General features: G+C 42.9%; 1 long non-coding RNA gene across 4 annotated transcripts; it reads right to left on the bottom strand.

The window, feature by feature from the left end:
* Positions 1–21,962: 21,962 nt before the first annotated feature.
* On the bottom strand, positions 21,963–24,824 carry LOC136473298 (uncharacterized). 4 transcript variants are annotated; one of them, XR_010762565.1, is made up of 4 exons: positions 23,992–24,824; positions 23,234–23,428; positions 22,327–22,451; positions 21,963–22,170 (listed from the first exon to the last, which is right to left on the bottom strand). It is a non-coding gene; the product is annotated as an uncharacterized lncRNA (long non-coding RNA). The 4 variants fall into 4 exon arrangements; XR_010762564.1 differs by having other exon boundaries at positions 21,963–22,451; positions 23,992–24,144; positions 24,229–24,824; XR_010762563.1 differs by having other exon boundaries at positions 21,963–22,451; positions 23,992–24,315; positions 24,402–24,824.
* Between the last annotated feature and the right edge of the window lie 240 nt (positions 24,825–25,064).

Below are 25,064 nucleotides of genomic sequence, written 5' to 3'. Positions count from 1 at the left end.
ATATCGACCGATCGTTCGATGTAAAAGGTACATTTGCCGACACTTAGTCCGTAGGCTAGCTATACCGACCGATGGTTCAACGGTATTAGTATATTTATAACGACACACATGTGACGCTATATTAGTGTTGTGGTGTAGTGAATGCTCACAAAATGAAGCCAATCTTGATCTTGTTTGTACACCTCTAGAAATATCACCAATTATAGTGTCCAATGGATGATCCCTTGTAATATTTGTTGGTTGGAGCATTGGAACTTGATTGCTTGCACTTGCTTGATCATTGGGTTGAGATGATGTATTAGCCACTTGATCTTGTTCATTGTTATGAGAGCCACTTGTACTAGCTTGAGTTGTATCATCTTGCACATTTGAGTTAGAGAGCACTTGTACTTGATTATCTTCATCATCATTCACTTGCCTAGGCCTCAATTCACCAACATCCATGTTTTTCATGGCATTTGAAAGTTGAATTCCTCTAACATCTTCCAAGTTCTCATTCTCTTCTTGTGAACCCTTGGTTTCATTAAATTCAACATCATGAATTTCCTCAAGAGTACCACTTTCCAAATTCCAAACTCTATATGCTTTGCTAGTGGTTGAGTATCTAAGTAGAAATCCTTCATCACATTTCTTATCAAACTTATCCAATCTAGTGCCTTTCTTCAAGTTATAACATTTGCAACCAAAAACCTAAAAGTATGCAATGTTGGGTTTTCTACCATTTAAGAGCTCATATGGTGTCATCTCTTTCAATGGGTGACAATAGAGACGGTTGCTACAATAGCATGCCGTGTTGATAGCTTCGGCCCAAAAAGATTGGCTCACATTGTACTCACTAAGCATAGACCTTGCCATATCAATGAGTGTTCTATTCTTCCTCTCAACAAGGCCATTTGATTGTGGAGTGTACTTGGCCGAGAATTGATGTCTAATTCCAAATTCATCACACAACTCATCAATTCTAGTGTTCTTGAACTCACTACCATTGTCACTTCTAACTCTCTTGATGGTTGTTTCAAACTCATTGTGAATGCCCTTGACAAATGATTTGAATGTTGCAAACACATCTTTTTTGTCCACTAGAAAGAATACCCATGTGTATCTAGTATAATCATCCACTATCACAAAGCTATATTTGTTATTACCAATGCTAGTGTATTGAGTTGGCCCAAACAAATCCATGTGCAATAACTTAAATGCTTTACTAGTGCTCATCATGCTTTTGATAGGATGGGTGTTTCCAACTTGTTTGCTGGCTTGACAATAGCTACAAAGCTTATCCTTCTTGAACAAAACATCTTTCAAGCCTCTAACCAAGTCATGCTTAACCAATCTATTCAATTGTTTCATTCCAACATGACCAAGCCTTCTATGCCATAACCAACCCATGCTAGACTTAGTAAATAAATATATAGATAATTTAGCTTCACTAGCATTGAAATCAACCAAGTATAGATTCTCATATCTAAAGCCCTTAAAGATCAAGTTAGAGCCATCTACACTTATGATTTCTACATCATCTACCCCAAATATGCATTTGAATCCAAGATCACACAATTGAGCTACGGATAGCAAGTTGAAGTTTAAGCTCTCTACTAGCAACACATTGAAAATGCTCATGTCATTGGATATTGCAATCTTACCAAGCCCTTTGACCTTGCCTTTGCCATTATCATCAAATGTAATACTATCATAATCGTCATTGCCATTGGTGTTGATTGAGTTGAACATTCTTGCATCACCGGTCATGTGTTGAGTGCACCCACTATCAAGAACCCAATGCCTTCCTCTGGCTTTGTAATTGTCCTACAAAAGAAGATCAATTCTTTTTAGGTACCCAAACTCGCTTGAGTCCTTGAAGGTTAGTCACTAAGCTCTTTGGTACCCAAATGGCTTTCTTCTTTGAGCCCATCCATGGTTTGTCAATGAACTTAGCCTTTACACCAATTGCACCCTTGGTAAGCATATTGAAAGAATCAAGCTTAATGGAGCATACATTAGCATTCTTGCTCTTGTTTTTGCACTCATGCTCTTTATGATCAACTTACTTGCAACTAGTGCAAAACCGACCATTGTTCTTCATAAAACTAGTCTTGTGAGGAGCAAAGGCCGCCTTGCCTTTTTAGGGGTATATCCCAATCCCTCTTTGTAGAGAGAAGCTCTTTGGCTACCCAAGCACATAAGCAAGCGGTTCTCACCACCAGAGGCCTTAGCCAAGGTGTGAGTGAGCTTATTGACCTCCTTCTTAAGGTTCTCATTCTCAACCATTAATGAGGCATCACAAGTGAAACCATCACTACTAGATGAGGTAGAAGTAGAAGTACTACAAGAAGGGTTAGTGGGAGCAACAATGATAGGCATAGATAATGATTCATCAATTATATCACAAGTTAAGCCTACATTACAAGTCTCAACATGCTTCTTTTTATTTTGCTCATCAAGCAAAGAGGAATGGGCATTTTCAAGCTTTTTGTGAGCCTTGCCAAGCTTCTCATGGGCTTTCTATAGCCTCTCATGAGTTGCATTGAGCTCATCAAAGGCTTGCTTAAGGGCTTTTAGTTCCTTATGCAAGCTTTTGCATTCCCTTCTCTTAATGCCAAAGTGTTCTTTAGCATCTTCTAGCATATCAAATAATTCATCCTTAGTAGGTTCATCATCATCACTATCACTTTCACTTTCATTTTCATTTTCATTTTCATTTTCATTTTCATTTTCATTTTCATTTTCATTATCATGTTCCTCATCACTTCCATCATCATAAATTTGTACCTTAGTGGCCTTAGCCATGAAGCATGATGAAGTGTCGAAGAGAGAAGGCTTCTCATTGATAGCAATGCTTGCAAGTGCCTTCTTCTTGGTGGTCTTGTCATCATCACTATCATCCTCATCACTTGTGGAAGCATCACTATCCTAAGTGACCACATATGAACCACCCTTCTTCTTCTTGAAGGTCATCTTGTCCTTCTTCTCTTTCTTTTCCTTCTTGTCCTTCTTCTTGTCATCATCTTTGTCGCTATTGTATGGGCATTGAGCAACAAGATGATCTTTGCTTCCACAATTGAAGCACCTTCTTGACTCTTCCTTGTTCTTGGATGAAGACTTCTTTCTTCTAGCACGGTAGTCTTTCTTCATCATGAATTTACCAAATCTCTTGACAAAGAGAGCCATATTCTCATCATCATCATCATCCCATGAGCCGTCATCTTCACTTGATGTGTCTTGCTTTGCCTTGCCCTTGGATGATGTGGCCTTGAATGCCACGCTCTTCTTTTTCTCATCCTTCTTCTCATCTTTCTTCTCCTTCTTTTCTTCCTTCTTATCATCATCTCTATATATATCATCGGTCATTATATCTCCCAACACTTGGTTTGGTGTCATAGTGTCCAAACCACTCCTCACTAGAATAGTGACCAATGTGCCAAATCTTGAAGGTAAGCATCTCAAGAACTTGTGGGAGAAGTCCTTGTCCTTCACCTTTTCTCCAAGTGCTTTGAGATCATTGACAAGCACTTGAAGCCTATGGAACATCTCCGGCACACTCTCATCCTCCTTCATCTTGAAACTTGCAAACTTCTCTTTGAGAATATATGCCTTTGCACCCTTCATGGCTTGAGTGCCCTCAAATGATTCCTCTAATTTCTTCCATGCCTCATGAGCTCTCTCAGTGTTCTTGATTTGCTCAAAAGTTCTCTCATCCAAAGCATCATGGATGGCACTAAGAGCAATGTCATTATTTTGGAGTAGCATTTCTTCGGAGGCGGTGGGAGCCTCTTCATCTTCAATCTCAATCTTTGTCTCTACCACCTTCCAAACCTTCCTATTGATTGACTTGATATAAGTTGTCATCTTAGCTTTCCAATAGGGATAATTTGAGCCATCAAATTAGGGTGGCTTCTTAGTGTTGTTGATTTGAGCCATTTTTACACTGAAGGTTGTTAAGCCTCAAATCACGGTGACCTTGGCTCCGATACCACTAGAATGGTCCTAATGGCTAGAGGGAGGGTGAATAGTCTATTAAAAATTTCTAAAACAACACTTAACAAACCGGTTAGACAATTATGAGGCGAAGCAAGTGTTACACTAGCCTACTAAAAATGCAAGCCACCTACCATAATTCTAGTTTCTATAATTTCTATCCACACAATGGCTATGTCACTACACTAAGTTAATGTGCTCTCAAAGACTAACTAAAGAGCCACACTAACCAAACTAATAAGCTCTCACAACTAGCTACACTAAAGAGCTTGATAACTAGTTTGCGTTAATGTAAAGAGAGAGAGAGCAAGATAGTTATACCACCGTGTCGAGGAGTGAACCAATCAATCACAAGAATTAGTATCAATGAATACCAATCACCTCAGAATCAAATGATGACAAAATGATTTTTTACCAAGGTTCATTTGCTTGCCGGCAAGCTAGTCCTCGTTGTGGCTATTCACTCACTTGGAGGTTCACGCGCTAATTGGCATCATACGCCAAACCCTCAATAGGGTGCCACACAACCAACACAAGATGAGGATCACACAAGCCACGAGCAATCCACTAGAGTACCTTTTGACTCTCCACCAGGGAAAGATCAAGAACCCCTCACAATCACCACAATCGGAGCCAGAGATAATCACCAACCTCCGCTCGATGATCCTCGCTGCTCCAAGCCATCTAGGTGGTGGCAACCACTAAGAGTAATAAGCAAATCTCACAGCGAAACACGAAGACCAAGTGCCTCTAGATGCAAACACTCAAGCAATGCACTTGGATTCTCTTCCAATCTCACAAAGATGATGAATCAATGATGGAGATGAGTGGGAGGGCTTTGGCTAAGCTCACAAGGTTGCTATGTCAATGCAAAAGGCCAAGAGAGTGAGCTTGAACCAACCATGGGCTTAAATAGAAGCCCCACAAAATAGAGCCGTTGTACCCTTCATTGGGCACTGCTCGGGGTGACCAGATGCTCCGGTTAGATCGACCGGACGTAGGACCCTAGCGTTCGGTCGCCCAATGCTTGCCATGTGTCATCGGCTTCAAACGTTGATCGCCCGATCTCAACGGTCATCAGTACATTTAAGTAGTGACCGGACGTGCTAACACCAGCGTCCAGTCATTTCCAGTAAGGTACCAGAAGCAAAAAATCATGACCGGATGCGTCCGGCCATGCCCGATTGGACACACCCAGCATCTGGTCACTCAATGTCATCATACGTCATACTAACCGAACTCAGGCCCTAAGCGTTCGGTCATTTTTTGCGCTAGCGTTCGGTCATGAGACCGAAACCGCGCGCACACTGCTACCACTGATCGGACGCGCCGGTCATACCGAGACCAGCGTCTGGTCACTTATAGTGACCACGTTCACCTGGGTTTACCTACCGGACACATCCGTTACACTCTGTGAAACCCTATATTTTCTGTACAGCGCGCTGGTGGCATAGTCAGACTATCCGCACTCTACAGGCAGACACTCTACTGGTGAAGTTCCTAACCCTTGCTCAAACGTGCCAACCACCAAAGTGTATCACCTTGTGCACATGTATTAGCATATTTTCACCAACATTTTCAAGGGTGTTAGCACTCCACTAGATCCTAAATGCATATACAATGAGTTAGAGCATCTAGTGGCACTTCGATAATCGTATTTCGATACGAGTTTCACCCCTCTTAATAGTATGACTATTGATCCTAAATGTGATCACACTCTCTAAGTGTCTCGATCACTAAAACAAAATGACTCCTACCACTTATACTTTTGCCTTGAGCCTTTTGTTTTTATCTTTCTTCTTTTCAAGTCCAAGCACTTGATCATCACCATGGCATCACTGTTATCATGACATGATCTTCATTTGCTTCACCACTTGGAATGTGCTACCTATCTCATGAACACTTTGATAAACTAGGTTAGCACTCAGGGTTTCATCAATTCACCAAAACCAAACTAGTGCTTTCACCAACATTGACCGCAAGGTGGGTCCAAAGCCCGCCGAGGGTACCCCGAACCACTTCGAGAAGCTACTCAAAGGGCCATGCCCAAACCGTGCCTTGCTCGTCAGACATCTCTATAAGGACTGTGGCCTCATGAAATGGTTCTTATCTGGAGGCTCCAACAAAGGGGAGCATAGGGGGGACCCCAAGCTGACCACAAACAACATCGAGGAGAAGGACGGTGGCTTTTTGATGCTGGATGGCTACCTCATGATCTTTGGAGGGTCGGTGGCCTATAACTCCAAGTGCCGCTAGAAGCTTGAGCGTAGCGAGGTCTATATGGCTAAGCCAGCTGCGCCTACCTTCCTCTGATGGTCGGAGTCTGCCATAACCTTTGATCAGACCGACCACCCAGAATGCATCCCACAACCAGGACAATATCCGCTCGTAGTTGACCAGATCATCGGCATGAAGTGGCTCACCAAGGTACTAATGGATGGAGGTAGTGGCCTCAACATCATGTATGCCGAAACACTCGATGCCATGGGCATCGACTGAGCACTCATCCGACTGACTGGGGCGCCTTTCCATGGCATCATGCCTAGAAAGCAGGCCATGCCACTCGAGCAGATCAATCTGCCCGTCACCTTTGGGGATCCGACCAATTACAGGATGGAGACCCTTACCTTTGAGGTGATCGAGTTCCATGGAACCTACCACACCATCCTAGGATGTCCATGCTACGTGAAGTTCATGGGTATCCCCAACTACACCTATCTAAAGCTGAAGATGCTGGGACCATACGATGTCATCACCATCGGCACCTCCTTCTAGCACGCCTATGAGTGCGAGGTTGAGTGCTGCGGACACGCCACGACGATCGTCGCCTCCAAGGAGCTTGCTGCCATCAAGAAGGAAGTCACCGAAGAAGCGCCCGACCCCAAGCGGTCGGTCGGGTCTTTCGAGCCTATGGAGGGTGCCAAGGAGGTCCTCATAGACCCTAGTGGCTCCAAGGGCAAAGCGGTGTGCATTGGCATCATGCTTTCCTCCGAATAGGAAAGCACGCTCGTCGACTTCCTCCGTGCCAATAAATATATCTTTGTGTGGAAACCCTCGGACATGCTCATCTTCAGTTAAAGACCTAGCACCTGCACCTAAGCATGTTCTCAAGTTAGGCTAGCACCTAAACAATCAACAAGAATATTGCAACAAAGCATGCACACAAACATTCATATTTCAGTGAAACAGAGACTATACAGCGGTACGGTAAACTGACCATAACTGAAGATATACAATTCCAAATGACATCCAACAAGACAATTTGGAAACCTTATGAAATCACCTACAATTCATTTTTAGACCTCGAGGCATGATTCCAAACTTTACCAGGTCGAATTTACAGAATTACATGATCAGGTCCAAACAAGACAGAGAACAAGCAACTCTGTGATCCAACTTTGAACGACTGTAACTCCTAAACTACTAGGCCAAATGCTACCAAATTTCAACAAGAGCTAGATACATAAGTTATCTACAACTTTTGTATTTACCACATTCCCAGCAAACCAAAATATCATTGGGAACTTTGTAAAGTCCCGAGAACTGTCCAGAGACATAATGCTAGGAAATATTTATTAACTTACATTGCAAGCAAATAATTGGACAAAACCCACTCTACTCACTTATCACACATGTCACAAGAACACCAGAAAGTAAAGTGCTCGCCACCAATTCATTTCTTTTAATGCCTTTCTTAATTTATTTAATTAATTAAGAGAAATGATAAACCTATATGAGAACTACACCATTTAATCTACAAAAATTATAGTAGGTACTACATGCTCCAAGTAGACCACTATAAAAATTTCACATCATTTGAGCAAGTATAACATCCTACACAAAAATGACAAGCCATAAAGGCTTAAAATGACATAATTAGGAAACCCTAGTGAAAAGTGTCGAGCAACAGATTTTATATTTTTCCTAGCATCCTTAAGGTACTAGGACATTCCCCATAAAATTTCATGGTCATTGGATTCATAGATAAATTACAAAAATTCACACAAGGATCATTCAATGATAAAAGGAAAATCTATAACTCAAAACCCATACATGCAATGACTCTCAAATTTTTACCAGAGCTTCTACTAAGCAAGAGTAGCTCACCAACAAAATTTCATAATTTTTGGAGCACAGGAACTCAAGATATAATTTAAACAAGTTTGCACGCATTTGAAAACACATTTCAAGTTTCAATTTAATTCATCCAAAACTTCCACTACAAGTGTTCATGTTATATTTTTCCTAAATACTAGACTTCACCAAGATCCTAACAAAATTGGAACCACTCATTTTGGATCTACAAAACTAGAGATACAATTTTTACAAAATAGCATCAAAACAGGAAATATCTGAACTAGCTTCTAATACTCAGTCACTAACAAGCGGGGCCCTCGGGTCAGATGACCCCACAGGTCAGCGAGAGGAAATAGGGGAGGCGGCTGCGACGGTGCAGCAGTGGCGAAGCTCGCCGACGGTGGCTTCACCGGCGACGAGGAGGGTACCTCTGTGCTCGCCATGATCTCCCGCATCGATTGACCTACTAACCCTAAGCTCTAGCGGACTCTAGGTAAGGCGGCCATGGCGCACGGTGGCTCGGCGGAGCTCCAGTGGCAGTGCTAGCGACGGCGAGCCCCCATTGCCTCTCCTGAGCTCAGTACAAGCTTCCCGAGGTCACCACGGAGCTAGCTAGGTAGGAAAAGGAGGATGAGAGGGACCCTAGCTATCCCGACCACGGCGGCCTCGAACTCCGGTGAGGTCACGCTCATGGCGGTGGCGGCGGAAGTGACAAATGTGCCCTCACCTTGACTTGATAGGCTCAGCTAAGAGGTGGAGGAGGTAGAGGAGGACACGGCGGAGCTTTGGGCTAGCTGGAGGCAGCGTTTTCACGGTGGCGAGGGAGCTAGGCGACGGCGCATGCTCGACGGCAATGGCGGAGCCGGCGTGCTGCTGCTGCTGTGAGCGGAGGGGGCGAAGGAGAGTGAATGCGAGCACTGGGAGGGTAGAGGGACACAGCTTCAAGCTGAGGACACCAGGCAATGGCGTCAGGCCAGCCACGGCGTGTGGTTGCCACGCGGCGGCCGGTCTTTGTTGCCGGTCGGCACTATAGCTCCGATTCAGTTAAGAGATCAAGGTCTGCCAGCAAGAATTGACAGTGCTTGATCTCCTAAACCGTGAAGAATCAGTGAAAACAATATAAATGAAAGTTGTAGCCCTTCATACCATCTTCAATTCCTATTAAAGGACCAAGACCTAATTCTCAAAGGATCATGAGAAAAATTATGCCAAAGTTGAGTACACGAAACTGAAATCCTGGTTTATGACTTAGAAAATTTTCAGAGTTTCCAAATAGACCTCAAACTGACTTGTGGGTCCTTTTTTAGCATGTTCTGCACATTTTCATGACTTGGCTCCTAAACAAAGTTTGTTCCTCATAAAATTTGCTACAACTTTGCTTTAGGTTGCTCAGACATACAAACACTCTAAGCTATACTTTTTAAACAGTCAAACCCAGGAGCTCTAGGGGTCTAAAGTAGTCAAACCATGACTCGGAAACCAAATTAGGCAAAATGATCAACATGAACATTGTTCCTAATGACATTCTAAGTATAAATAAGTTGCTTAAGAGGATAATTAGCCACACCACACATTGGTCACACCAAAATCAAGCATCACATGCATTGAAACAAGGAAAAACAAGTGAAATGTTACCTTTGTTTCAAAGTCATGTTTCACATGTTTCATGATTTTGTTGCATAGTACTAACTAACCATGTTTCACTAAAGTGAGTTGCACATGTTGCACTTGAGTGTTGCACACTATTCATTTCATAAAACAAACACACATGAAATATAACAATATGTTGCAATGTTTCGAAAATATGTTTCATGCAATATAAGCTCATGAATGGATGAATGATGCTCATGTTCATGAAATGCAAGTGCAAATGTAGAAGCCAAACACCTAGGGTGTTACAGTCCTCCCCCCTTATAAAAATCTTGTCCCGAGATTTGACAAGCGTACCATTGCTGATAGAATTCCCTATAACTGTCCCTCAAATAATCTTCTCATTCCCACGTTGCATCGCGTTCACTACCCTGATTACTCCACATGACCTTGTAAAACTTGACCACTCGACTCCGAGTCACTCGCTCACGAGTGTCAATTACTTGGACTGGCTTTTCTTCAAAGGTCAAATCAGATTTTAACTCGATATCCCCTAGTGGAACTCTCTCTTCAGGGATGCGAAGACATTTCTTCAATTGGGATACGTGAAAGACATTGAAGATAGCACTCATCTCAGGAGGTAATTGGATCTTGTATGCCACCTTACCACTCTATCCAATGATTTGAAATGGACCGACATATCTTGGCGCAAGCTTTCATTTCACACCAAAGCGTTGGACACTCTTCATAGGTGAGACTTTAAGATAAACGAAGTCTCCAACTTCGAATTCAATAGGCTTTCTACGGCGATCAACATAACTTTTCTGCCTAGCTTGAGCTGCGCCATATCGGTTTGGATAGTACGAACTTGTTCTTTGGCTTCTTGAACAAAATCAATTCTATAATATCTCCTTTCACCGACTTCTACCCAATTCAACGGGGTTCTACACTTTTGGCCATACAAAGCTTCAAACGGTGCCATCTTCATACTCTCTTGATAACTATTATTGTACAAGAATTCAGCTAGGGGCAGCCACTTTTCCCATGAACCCTTAGCCGAGATGACACATGCTCTCAACATATCTTCTAAGATTTGATTCACTCGTTCAGTTTGCCCATTGGTTTGCGGATGATAGGCAAAATTTCTTACTAACTTAGTTCCTAATAATCCGTGTAAGTGCTCCCAAAAGCGAGCAGTGAACTGTGGTCCTCTATTAGAGACAATAGTACGAGGTATCCCATGAAGTCGAACTATCTGATTAAAGTACAACTCCGCATAGTCAGTTGGACGGAAATCTATGCGGACAGGAATGAAGTGTGCAGACTTGGTCAGACGGTCTACAATCACCCAAATGGAGTTAAAATTCCTCTGAGTAGTAGGGAGCCCAACGATAAAATCCATACTTATATCCTCCCATTTCCAACCTGGAATAGAGAGTGGCTGAAGCAATCTAGCTTTCATGTGCATAGCTTTGACTCGACAACAAGTGTCACACCTAGCCACATAAGCGGCTATCTCCTTCTTCATCTTGGTCCACCAAAAGCGAGGCTTCAAATCATGATACATTTTGTTACTACTAGGATTAATAGATAATTTAGAGGAATGGGCTTCGGATATGGTTTGATTTCTAAGCTCTCTATCCTTTAGAACCACCAACCTATCCTTGAACCATAACACGTCATTCTCATCTACCCGAAAATGTTTGGTTTCTTGCTCTTTCATCTTACGCTTGATGTGGAACACACCTGAATCCGTCTTCTGTAGCTTGATAATTTGACTCTGTAGAGTACAACTGACAGTGATGTTGTGAAGGACTGCAGGATGTAGGAGTTTTGACAAATGGAAGTCACTTTCAATCAAAGAGTGGCAATGAGATTTCCTGCTTAAGGCATCCGCAATGACATTTGCCTTGCCAGGGTGATAGTGCACTTGGAGGTTATAATCCTTGATCAACTCGAGCCATCTTCTCTGACGCATATTCAACTCAAGTTGGGTGAAGATGTACTTAAGACTTTTATGATCAGTGTAGATGTTGCACACATTGCCGAGCAAATAATGTCTCTAGGCCTTCAAAGCATGAACAACTACAGCGAGTTCTAAGTCATGCGTCGGATAGTTCACCTTATGCTTCCAAAGTTGGTGAGAGGTATAAGCAATGACTCTACCCTCCTGCATAAGAACACCTCCTAAACCGATGCCTGATGCATCACAAAACACATCAAAAGGTTTCTCGATATCCGGCTGTGCCAAAACCGGTGCCGAAGTTAGAAGGGTTCATAGGGTGTGAAAAGCCGCATCACACTCGGAAGTCCAGACAAACCTCATATCTTTTTGTAGCAACCGAGTCATAGGCTTGGCTATTTTAGAGAAATCTAGAATGAAGCAACGATAATAGCCAGCCAATCCTAGAAAACTCCAAACCTCATGCACCGAGATTGGAGCCTTCCAATCCAACACTTCTTGCACTTTGGTGGGATCCACCATAATTCCACCATCGGACAACACATGTCCAAGAAAAGGTACCTCACGAAGCTAGAATTCACACTTGCTGAACTTTGCATAAAGCTTGTGCTCCCGCAATCTAGTGAGAACCACTCGCAAATGTTCAACATGATCTTCTTCATTCTTAGAATAGACCAAGATATCATCTATAAATACCACCACAAATTTGTCCAACTCGGGCATAAACACCGAATTCATCAAATACATGAAGTGTGCGGGGGCATTGGTCAATCCAAAAGACATAACAAGATACTCGTACAGACCGTATCTTGTAGAGAATGCCGTTTTTGGAACATCCTCAGGCCGAATTTTGATTTGATGATAACCAGATCTCAAATCAATCTTGGAAAAGACTTTTTCTTTAGACAACTGATCAAATAAGATATCTATGCATGGCAGAGGGTACTTATTCTTGATTGTGACTGCATTCAAAGGCCTATAATCTACACACATGCGTGGGGATTGATCCTTCTTCTTCACAAAGATAGCTGGGCACCCCATGGAGACGAACTAGGACAGATAAGGCCTTTCTTTAGAAGTTCATTCAACTGGGTCTTAAGTTCGGCTAGTTCATTGGGAGGCATCCTATAAGGCCTTCTAGAGATGGGGCGCTGTACCGGGTAGTAACTCTATCTTGAACTCCACATCTCAATCCGAGGGCAATCCGGGCAAATCATCAGGAAAACATCTAGAAAATCACACACGACAGGGATATCTGCCAAAGCCTTTGCTTGCACCGCATTAGCCGTACAAGAAAGATTGATGTCCTTGGGTAGCTGTACTCGAAAACCCTCCTAATTACAAGGATCTCTGAGCATGACTACTCTAGTCGATGTATCAATAAGCACTCCATGACTGCTCATCCAGTTCATTCCTAATATCACGTCGATACCCAGCCCCGGTTACACTACCAGATCAACTGGATAGCTTTGCCTCTCTATTTCAAATTGCACGTCCCCAACTACTAGCTTGGTTGGGATAGTACCACTGGCAGCCCTAATACAATAACCCTCACCCTCAACAGTGTATGTTTTCTACATAAACTTGGATGCAAATGCGGGACTAATAAAAGAATGCGAAGCACCCGAATCAAATAGTACAACTGTAGGGTGTTGATCAACCAGGAACTTACTAGCAGTTACTACCTCTCCTGACGGGATATCAGTAATATTAGTGTGGTTCACCTGTCCCTGATGGCCACCTTGGTAGTTATTCTTCTTAGGGTAAGGGCACTCCCTTGCCCAGTGACCTGTCTTGTTGCAGTTCCAGTATGGCATGTTGCTTGGAGGAGCCTTGGAACTACCTTGACTAGTAGTGTCCTTGGGAAGAGCAACTGTAAAAGCCTTACGAAATCCAGTCCTGCCTAGATTCTTCTTCTGCAGTGGGCGAAATTTAGTAGCTGATGCTAGAGGGCGGAATGGAGCCCTTTGGGTGACTGGAGCCTTAGATTGTGAGGCACCCACCTCATAGGCCCTCTTACGATTTTTCGATGCAGCATATACAACATTGTTATTCTCTTGTGATAAAGCATCACTCACAAACTTATTAAAATGAGCACACTTGCAATTTCCCATGGTCTTCATCAATTTGGGGCTAAGTCCCCACTTGAAACTAGTGATCTTTTTGGCATTAGTGTCAACAAACTCAGTAGCATACCTTGCAAGGTTATTGAAAGCCTATAGGTATTCATTCAAGCTCTTGTTCCACTAGGTCAGCTTCATGAACTCCGTATGCTTGATTGCCATGAGACTAGGAGGAATATAATTTCCCCTGAAAGCAGACTTGAACTGATCCCAAGTGATTTGGGCATTAGCGGGCATAGTGGACCGATTATGACTCCACCAAATACCAGCTGGCCCATGCAGTTGGTGAGATGCATACTTAGTCTTTAGCACCTCAGTCAAGCGAAGCAGACGGAATTTCTGCTCGAGAGTGTTCAACCACTCATCAGCTTGGAGGGGCTCTTTAGCCTCCTTGAAGATTGGTGGTTTAGTGTCAAGGAAATCTTTGAAGTCGCTATACTGATTTGGTTCTGGTCCTTGGCGTGCACCACGACCATCATGATTTGCAATCATGCAGAGAGCCTCAGCCATAGTGCGCTGTCCTTCCACAAGGATTGCCATCAATTCCGTTGGTGTGGGTGGTGGTGGCGGTGGAAGATCGTCATCATCACCACCGCACCAGTGGAACGAGTGCGAGGCATCTGCCACAATGCGCAACCAGCAATTATTGGTTATGTCAGCACATTGGAGAGGAACAATGTAATTATGCCAAACTGAATTTACTGGAGAGAATGAAAACTTCATACAATAAACAGCAGCAATAATTCATTTTCCAATCACCACATCATCAATTTGATTACTAGCGCCATACGCAGTGCATTCCAACATGACAAGTTTTAAACTTAACCAACAAGGTACGCATCCCGAAGGGAGCGAATTAAGGTACATTACATGCCAAGTTCGAATTAAAACGTACATCCCACATCAGTCATAGTACTAAGTCCATTACACCACTGACTGCAAAAGCTTAAACTAGTGAGACTTGCTAACTAACTACTCATCGAAGTGATCGCTGTCCACATCGGAGATGCCCTAGACTTCTTTAGGATCTTCCTCTTCTTCTTCATTTGCAGGTTCAGCTGCATTGTCATCCATCTGCATGTCCTCTTCTTCTTCATCGGCCTCAATCACTTGAGGTCCACCCACATTAGGATACCTTGGTATGGGGTGAGGAATAGGAAACAGGCGGTTGTTCAGTTGATGGTGTTCAACCTGAAGCTCTTCAAGCTGCTCTTGGAGCTCATGCTCTCTTTGAAAAGCATTGTGGTTAGCCATGATCTAGCCCTGACGTCTTTCTTCTGCCAACTCTAAGGCTGCATCTCTATGGCGGGTCACACGATCCAACTCCTGTGCTGCCTCATCTCTCTCTATAGGGAGGTTCATCAGTAGTTATGAAGCTCGTCTCTCTCGCGTGCTGTTTGACACCACTGCTGTAGGCGATAATTTGCAATACCTTGAATCTCATCTACTTCTTGCTGAGCTCGCCCACATGCATCCGCCCTACGGCGATACTTGCGGGCACGCAACCTAAACTTGTGCTGGGCTACCATTGCCTTGCCAGCTTCTTCTAGCACACTAGAAAGGGTGTCCTGCCTGACTCGACAAAGCTTTAAGACGGCCATCATAGCACTCATTCCAGCATTATCGCTCTGAACACGTTCACCACGGCCTCGAACCAAAGTCTGACCAACTTCTTGAGTCCACTCAGCCTCAGTAGGAGCCACTCGGGGAATGGATGAAGCTGGTCCACCCACTAACTCATCCCCAAAGCTCTGTGCTATATCCATAAGCACATCAAGGGTAGCAACTTGAGCGGCTTCCCATGGGCTTTGCCCATCAGTCTCAATACTCCACCCATGCCACAATGGTCTCGTGGGGTTCTATGGTACTATAAAGGTCACAACGTACCAAGGTACATCTCCCAATGGTGCCGCTTGCCTCCACATGTAGTGGGGTGCCTCTGGGTACCCAACTGAACTGAGCACCCTCTAGAGCAAGGTGGGCGTACCGAACTGGTCCAAAAAGGTGCTGCTACTAGTAGGAAATGCGGGCGCGGCCATCTGTATCAATAAGGGATGCAACTCACGTGAGAGGATTATTTTGTTAAGAGATTGAACTTAATACCTGGGATAAGCAATTATAAGGGAGGGAGTAATGCAATATGAATGACATGAGTGAATATGATGCATGCTCGTTCTGTACATCCTCACAAACCTAAGAAAATTTAAGTTTTAGCAGAATATACGGTGGCATACATACGTTCTCTCAATTAGCGGTAACTAGTCGATCTACATGGTGCGTTATTAGCGTACCTGCAGAAAACTTCATTGTAGCACCAACCCAACAAGATATAATGCTAATAATGAAAGTAGTAACTAAGATACTCTCCATATATATCCCAGATATATATACTTTGGTATCCAAACTACCCGACAGATGTACCCACAATTAAGTACCTTCATATATACATGTATGCAACACGTAAATACTCCAGTAACCACAACTAACTCTCCCCTAGACCGACAGTTGGACGGTCATGCTCTTATAACTCACACTTACCTTAGCATAGAGGCAATTGATCCACACATTACCATTCAAACGAATGGCACCCATGCAATAGCACGCCGCATGGACGACGAAATAGAAACAATCAATTTCCCCCAAGTTAGTAATTATATATAAGCCACCTAGAAGTCCTTAAGTGGGCTACAAGGGATGCGATCACCAGTACACCATAAATTTTTTGAATTTTGAACACTTATATATAACTATAAGTTGGAAAACCGTTTTCATAACAAAAGCTTTTGTTTTAAATACCCGTATGACATGTTTAGTGTTGAATCTAGCTCTGATACCAGCTGTCACAGAACCGACCAATTTATAAGAGCACAAGTACAAAAACAATCGATGAAACGATCAAATTCTCGCACTTGAGCCCATATAAACCCGGTAGTCAACTGAAACCTCAAAGGATTTCAAACCAACTTGCATACAACCAAGATCACAGTAATTCAACATAACATATCATACGTTACAACATTTCGCAGATGGTTTGCAAATAGATTACATCACCTCAGAGTCATCGTTATTACAAAACAAGTGTTGTAAAGTATGCGGAAGCAAATAGTTTAACTTACACACCCGAGTTCAAATACAAATACTGGTTTGCTGATCACAACCCGCAAAAGCATTCGGATAAGGGAAACAGAGATCATGCCCATGATATAGTCTTCGTCTCCCACCGGGTGGAGACAATACTTATAGAAGCCCTGATATAGAAGGTCATCTGCAACAAGAGGGAATAAACCCTGAGTACGAGAATGTACTCAGCTAGACTTACCTGTCAGAAACCAAAATAAAAGACACCAAGGATCATGCATAGCTTAATTTAGTGGATCTGACTGACACTTTCTTGTTGCGGAAAAGCATAAGTAATAATGATCAACTCTTAACCCGAACTAGCAGTGACTTTTAGCCATTAACATGTCATCTATATTAGCACCTGTACTAAGCAATCATTTTATTAAGGTTCAAACATTAATAACCATAGCAGGTATAAATCGTGGCAACATTATCATCATCATCCATTTAACCATATCGTTAAATTAATTGAATCTACGTTGCTGCTGCTTAGTCAAGTTCTTACTATCTGGGAGAGATGGCGATTCGAATTGATTCCTATCCAGCTGGAGGGGTATTCCTAAACACAAACCCTGCTTCCCCCGTCAGGGTTGCAAACAAGTCACCTTTGGCACAATTCAGGAGTCGTGAGTCCGAACAGATCAGCATTCTCAGAGAACCACTCTGCCAAGGTTGCTTGGGACTCTAACCCGTCTTGGACTTATGCCAATGGCTCTCCGCACATCCCTACTACCTCTAGAATGCACGCCACTGCTCGCGTTCCCGGCCTGAGTAGAGCTACTAGGCTTCACGGTCAGAATGAATTATCTGGCTAGCTAAGTGTTAGGCTGCGTTCAACATGATATGAGGACGTACAGCGTATCGGTCCTTAAATGACACAAACGGAGTCACTATGTCCAACCCTGCACAAGACTCCGCCCGATCTTAATTCATTATTAACATGGTTCTTTTCCACGATAGCAAATATAGCCAACCGTGATCCACCTCATCCTAAAGCTCGCAGGTGATAGGAAATCACCTGACTTCTACCGCACTAAGCATGGCTAAGCATTTAACCTGTTCCTAAACTTAAATAGGATTCCAGTGCGATATCTGGACAAGGATGGATATATAATGCAACAATTGGTTCCAACCAATTCCTATACTTAATGCATCATCAACAAATAAAAGATACCCAAGATGTCTGTAAAAACATGGAAGACTTAATATGCTTCGGGGCTTGCCTTTCAGGAAAGAGGAAGGACGGTGGTCAGGGCACTCGGGCAACTCCTCCTCGGCGGCTGCTTCGTTGATTTCCTGCACCTCGGGCTCCTCCTCCTAGCTCGCTCCCTCGAACTCCAGCAGCGTCACTCCCTCCGGCACACCTATTGTATGAATGCACAAGATAAATATCATGGATGCACATGAACGAAGTTAGGGATGCTCGGGGAATGCACATGCTTACTGCAGTCCGCATTTTCCGACTTAGGCTCTATTCAAATCACTTTAACTTACCAAGTTTATACAATCTAATGTACAATTGCTCATCTTCAGTTAAGGACCTAGCACCTGCACCTAAGCATGTTCTCAAGTTAGGCTAGCACCTAAACAATCAACAAAAAACATTGCAATAAAGCATGCACACAAACATTCATATTTCAGCGAAACAGAGACTATACAGCGGTACGGTAAACTGACCATAACTAAAGATCTATAATTCCAAATGACATGCAACAAGACAATTTGGAAAGCTTATGAAATCACCTACAATTCATTTTTAGACCTCAAGGCATGATTCCAACCTTTACTAGGTCGAATTTACAGAGTTACATGATCAGGTCCAAACAAGACAGAGAACAAGCAACTCTGTGATCCAACTTTGAACGACTGTAACTCCTAAACTACTGGGCCAAATGCTACCAAATTTCGACTGGAGCTAGATACATAAGTTATCTACAACTTTTGTATTCACCACATTCCCAGCAAACCAAAATATCATAGGGAACTTTGTAAATTCCCGAGAAATATTTATTAACTTACGTTGCAAACAAATAATTGGAAAAAACCAACTCTACTCACTTATCACACATGTCACAAGAACACCAGAAAGTAAAGTGCTCACCACCAATTCATTTCTTTTAATGTCTTTCTTAATTTATTTAATTAATTAAGAGAAATGATAAACCTATATGAGAACTACACCATTTAATCTACAAAAATTACAGTAGATACCACTATAAAAATTTCACATCATTTGAGCAAGTATAACATCCTACACAAAAATGACAAGACATAAAGGCTTAAAATGACATAATTAGGAAACCCTAGTGAAAAGTGTCAAGCAATAGATTTTATATTTTTCCTAGCATCCTTAAGGTACTAGGACATTCCCCACAAAATTTCATGGTAATTGGATTCATAAATAAATTACAAAAATTCACACAAGGATCATTCAATGATAAAAGGAAAATCTATAACTCAAAACCCATACATGCAATGACTCTCAATTTTTACCAGAGCTTCTAATAAGCAAGAGTAGCTCACCAACAAAATTTCATAATTTTTGGAGCACAGAAACTCAAGATATAATTTAAACAAGTTTGCATGCATTTGAAAACACATTTCAAGTTTTAATTTAATTCATCCAAAACTTCCACTACAAGTGTTCAAGTTATATTTTTCCTAAATACTATACTTCACCAAGATCCTACCAAAATTGGAACCATATACAAAACTAGAGATATAATTTTTACAAAACAGCATCAAAACAGGAAATATTTGAACTAGCTTCTAATACTCAGTCACTGACAAGCGGGGCCCTCGGGTCAGATGACCCCATAGGTCAGCGAGAGGAAACAGGGGAGGCGGCTACAATGGCGCGGTAGTGGCGAAGCTCACCGATGGCGTCTTCACCGGCGACGAGGAGGGTACCTCCGTGCTCGCCATGATCTCCCGCATCGATTGACCTGCTAACCCTAAGCTCTAGCGGACTCTAGGTAAGGCGGCCATGGCGCACGGCGGCTCGGCGGACCTCTGGTGGCAGTGCTAGCGACGGCGAGCCCCCATTGCCTCTCTTGAGCTCGGTACAAGCTTCCTAAGGTCACCATGGAGCTAGCTAGGTAGGAAAAGGAGGATGAGAGGGACCCTAGCTATCCCGACCATGGCGGCCTCGAACTCCGGCGAGGTCACGCTCATGGCGGTGGCGGCGGAAGTGACAAATGTGCCCTCACCTCGACTCGATAGGCTCAGCTAAGAGGTGGAGGTAGAGGAGGACACGGTGGAGCTTTGGGCTAGCTGGAGGCAGCATTTTCACGGTGGCAAGGGAGCTAGGCGATGGCGCGTGCTCAGCAGCAATGGCGGAGCCGGCGTGCTGCTGCTGCTGTGAGCGGCGGGGGCGAAGGAGAGTGAATGCGAGTGCTGGGAGGGTAGAGGGACGTGGCTTCAAGCTGAGGACACCGGGCAATGGCGTCAAGCCAGCCACGGCGCATGGTGGCCATGTGGCGGCCGGTCTCTGTTGCCGGTCGGCACTGTAGCTCTGATTCAGTTAAGAGATCAAGGTCTGCCAGCAAGAATTGACAGTGCTTGATCTCCTAAACCGTGAAGAATCAGTGAAAACAATATAAATGAAAGTTGTAGCCCTTCATACCATCTTCAATTCCTATTAAAGAACCAAGACCTAATTCTCAAAGGATCATGAGAAAAATCATGCCAAAGTTGAGTACACGAAACTGAAATCCTGGTTTATGACTTAGAAAATTTTCAGAGTTTCCAAATAGACCTCAAACTGACTTGTGGGTCCTTTTTGAGCATGTTCTGCACATTTTCATGACTTGGCTCCTAAACAAAGTTTGTTCCTCATAAAATTTTTTACAACTTTGCTTTAGGTTGCTCAGACATGCAAACACTCTAAGCTATACTTTTTAGACAGTCAAACCCAGGAGCTCTGGGGGTCTAAAGTAGTCCAACCATGACTTGGAAACCTAATTAGGCAAAATGATCAACATGAACATTGTTCCTAATGACATTATAAGTATAACTAAGTTGCTTAAGAGGATAATTAGCCACACCACACATTGGTCACACCAAAATCAAGCATCACATGCATTGAAACAAGGAAAAACAAGTGAAATGTTACCTTTGTTTCAAAGTCATGTTTCACATGTTTCATGATTTTGTTGCATAGTACTAACTAACCATGTTTCACTAAAGTGAGTTGCACATGTTGCACTTGAGTGTTGCACACTATTCATTTCATAAAACAAACACACATGAAATATAACAATATGTTGCAATGTTTCAAAAACATGTTTCATGCAATATAAGCTCATGAATGGATGAATGATGCTCATGTTCATGAAATGCAAGTGCAAATATGGAAGCCAAACACCTGGGGTGTTACAAAGGCATTTCATATGCCCCCAAACGGCTATCAAGTCCCAAGTGCTAGCTGATTTCGTTGTAGAGTGGACCTTGGTCCAAATGCCGCCGGTAGTCATCGACCAGGAGTACTGGACGATGTACTTCGACGGATTGCTGATGAAGAAAGGCACCGGCGTGGGGCTGGCCTTTGTTTCGCCCCTTAGGGTAAGCATGAGGTACTTGGTTCGCATCCATTTCCCCTCCTCCAACAATGTGGCCGAGTATGAGGCGCTCATCAACAGCCACTACAAGACATGTGTGGTTTTTTGACATTCTATTTATGTCAAAACATATGGAATTATTGTCACAACTTAAGATTTATGACTTTAAGTTGACAAAAATTCAAACGTCAAAAAACCAGCGTCACAAATTGATCATATGACATTTGTATATTTATTGTCACAAGCTTATGATGTTGTTTTATTGTCACAGAATTAGACCTTTCCACATGACAGCTGACATGACAGAAAAAAAAACGTCACAAAATTAGATTTGGCCTGCTAAAGCCCACTTAGCTCTGGGGCCACAAATATTTTTTGGGCCGTCGCTGGCTGGCCCATTATTCATTTTCGTTTTTTATATTTTTTAGGATTGCAGCCCATAAAATTTTCAGCCCACACAATTGAGCCCATATATTTTTTTCAGCCCAAACATTTTTTTGCAGCCCACATTTTTTTACAGCCCACAAATCACATGTTGGCCCAGCACACTTTACATTACTGAAGGCCGAGATCAATATAATAAATCAACAATGCAAATACACATAATTTACATATCCAGTGGCATTTTAACAATGATCAAAACTAAAATTACAAAAAACATTATCTTATTCTATCAAGACCTATATTCCTGTACAAAACACCTGCAGGAATCTTCCATATCTTCCAACACAAGGACCAGCACAATCAAGTTTTCTGGATTTTCCTAAAATCAGACGAAAAACACCATCAAAATTACACAAGTCATATAATAAGAAAGCACTAACTCAGTTTCCAACCGCTCAAATAAGGTAGATGTAGGCACAGCCGCACAAGCACTTGGGGGCTGTTTGGATTGAACCCTGGGAGTAAAGTGCCTCGCCTGTAGCCTGCCGGAGAGCTGCCTGCACCTTATTTGGTTGCAGCCCTGGTGACCTGCCTGTCCCAGGCATCGCCGCCAGGCTCAGGCGCATGAAAATGGTCGCCTGGCTGCCGCTGCTTCCTTGCCTGGATTAGTTACCTTGCATTAGCTATTTAATTAAGGTATACGTGCACCTGTTGAACTCTGGATTCCTTTTTAGCTAGCTATATCAAGTATCCGTGACCAGTTAAGATGCAATGAAAAAAATCATCATATATTAATGGTACTTATTTTTCATCGAATTATGTAAATACTTTTATGTTAAATATATGTACAAGAGTCATTTAGTTAGATTTTTTTTTCAATCTTACTAACTAAAAAAGATAAGGTAATCTATACCATACGTAGTGAGTCACAGTGTATACTAATCGTATGTACTAATAAAAATTAAAAATGTTGTATCGATACTGTGCACATTTTGTCACACAAAGATTAGTATGCAAAATACAATTATTTAATTTAATGTAAATAAATAAATATTTTACTGTTCATAACCATTATTTTTCCAAATCCAGATTAAGATTTCTTATATTGATTACTTATTTTTTATTTATCCTCACATTATTTAATCAAAAGTATTAAAATCATATATTATACTAAAAGACATAATTTATCAATATATTTCCTATTTAATCTTATTAAACGTGATTATCTAATATTAAACACGGACAACAATAATTTACTAAATTATATATTTTGGTTAATCAGATTATAAAAATACATGTTAACTATACAAAGATAAATAAAAAACACATTAATTTAAGCATATTATAAATTAAAAAAACTCACTTATCTGTTTTTATTTTGTTACCGTATGTTTATTTGTGTATATTTGAGGTATTATTAATTAAGAAAATGAATTAATTACCTCTCCAGCAGATAAGAAAACACATGATCTCTATTCATTAGCTTTCTCAGGCCAGGCATCTAACCAAACGAATAACTCTCAACTTGCCTGGCCAGGCAGATTCTCTCAGAATTCCAGGCAATTCTCAGGCAACACTTTTCTCCAGGCAAGTCATCCAGGCTTCCAACCAAACATGCCCTTGATGCATAAAAGAACCTGCCATAGAAACAGTCAGAAATTTGGAACTTTGATTCAAGAAATTGAATAAATAGATTGCTGAAGCAGTAAGCAGCAGCTAGTTACCATAATCTTATATGCAGTCCTAACAGAATGTTTTCTTCAATCCCAACAGAATTTCATACTATCGACCAACAGTCTAAGCCTAGGGTTTGCTGCTTTATTTTCATAAAGGAAAATGATACAGTCTTGTTTGCTGCTTTATTTTCACTGCAAAAATACTGCCCTCTTCTATATCTAATCTAATCATTAAAAGCACTTTCCAATACCTGCAGGCCCGGATAATAGATAGTAAAGGAGTCTAATCGAGGAACATGACAATGAAATTTGGATTTCACAAATTAAACTCTCCATCGAGTAAAATTACTGTCATCATATCGATCTACTGAAACAACAATACTCTATTATATATATGCATCCACGACAAGCAAGAAAAAGGTGGAGAAACTTGTACCGGAACAACAGAAGAATTATAAATCACACTTAGCACCAATTTCAGCAAAGGAAAAAGGCATGAGGTTGAAAGTTATGACTGCTCGTACCTGAACAACACGAACGGATGTCAGTCAGTTGCTGAAGAGCTTGCCATCGACAACGGAGGCACTTGCCTAGGACGCTTGAGCACTGTCCGGTTTGCGCACGCGCAGAGAGTCGCCGGAGGCCTTGTGGCCCTTGTCCACGCCGGATCTCGGTACCTACAAGGTGGACCGTGTGAGGGGATAGAGAGAGAGGCCAAGGGACAAAGAAGATTCGCTGGCTGACTCCGGGAGATACAGCACCGCCAGATCCAGCTACATGACGCCGCAGTGACGCAGGGAGCAGCGACCGGCAAGGCTGCACATCAGGCGACCACCACCCCCGAAATCCTTTGGATATAGCACGGGGTCACAGTTTGGCAAAAAGCTAACAGCCGGAGCAAGGGCAGGGGAGGGGGTAGAATCGTGAGCTGAACCATGTATGGCGGCGTGGATGGGGGCGCACGCATCAGGGTACGAGGAGGCGGCTTTGGATGAGAAGGTGGCTCCTGCATCGACGAGGGCACCTTCTTGAAGCAGACGTTCCCCTCGATCCAGCGGAGCTCCACCTGCCGAGCCACGCCATCCCCGCCCGCCGCCATGGCAGCCTCTTCCACGACAACAGCAAACTGCACGCAGAGTGCCTGGTGGCGGCGCGCAGCCTGCGGCCTGCGCAACCACGCGCACGCGGGGCTCGGCTGCCACTCTCAGCTGAGGCTCGGCGACAGCGAGGCCACAGCCCTGCACAACACTCGACGCTCGGGGTCAGGACTCGGGGCGGCGCGGCCTCGCGCTTGAGGCTTGCTGGAGTCCGCGCTCTCGGGGGGGCGGATGGGATCTGTCGAGAGGCAGCGGAGACGGGGATGTGGCAGATGCGCAGGGACAGGAATCCTCTGGACCTACTTATATACTAGGGTTTGTGAGAGGCATACCAAATCTCAACCATTGGATCTACAGATGAACGGCTCACGGTGAGGAAGGTTTCAGCTGGGCCTGAATATTTTTTGGGCCAATCTCACGGTGAGGAGTATTGGGCTAAATTAAAGCTGTCTTAGCCCGAGTTTTTTTTAAATGTTTTCTCATTTTCTTTAGGGTAGAAA

Source organism: Miscanthus floridulus, chromosome 8, assembly GCF_019320115.1.
Source record: "Miscanthus floridulus cultivar M001 chromosome 8, ASM1932011v1, whole genome shotgun sequence".
NCBI classification, from domain to species: domain Eukaryota; kingdom Viridiplantae; phylum Streptophyta; class Magnoliopsida; order Poales; family Poaceae; genus Miscanthus; species Miscanthus floridulus.
The sequence above is the reverse complement of the archived record's forward strand: the minus strand, read 5'-3'. Positions and strand labels throughout refer to the sequence as shown.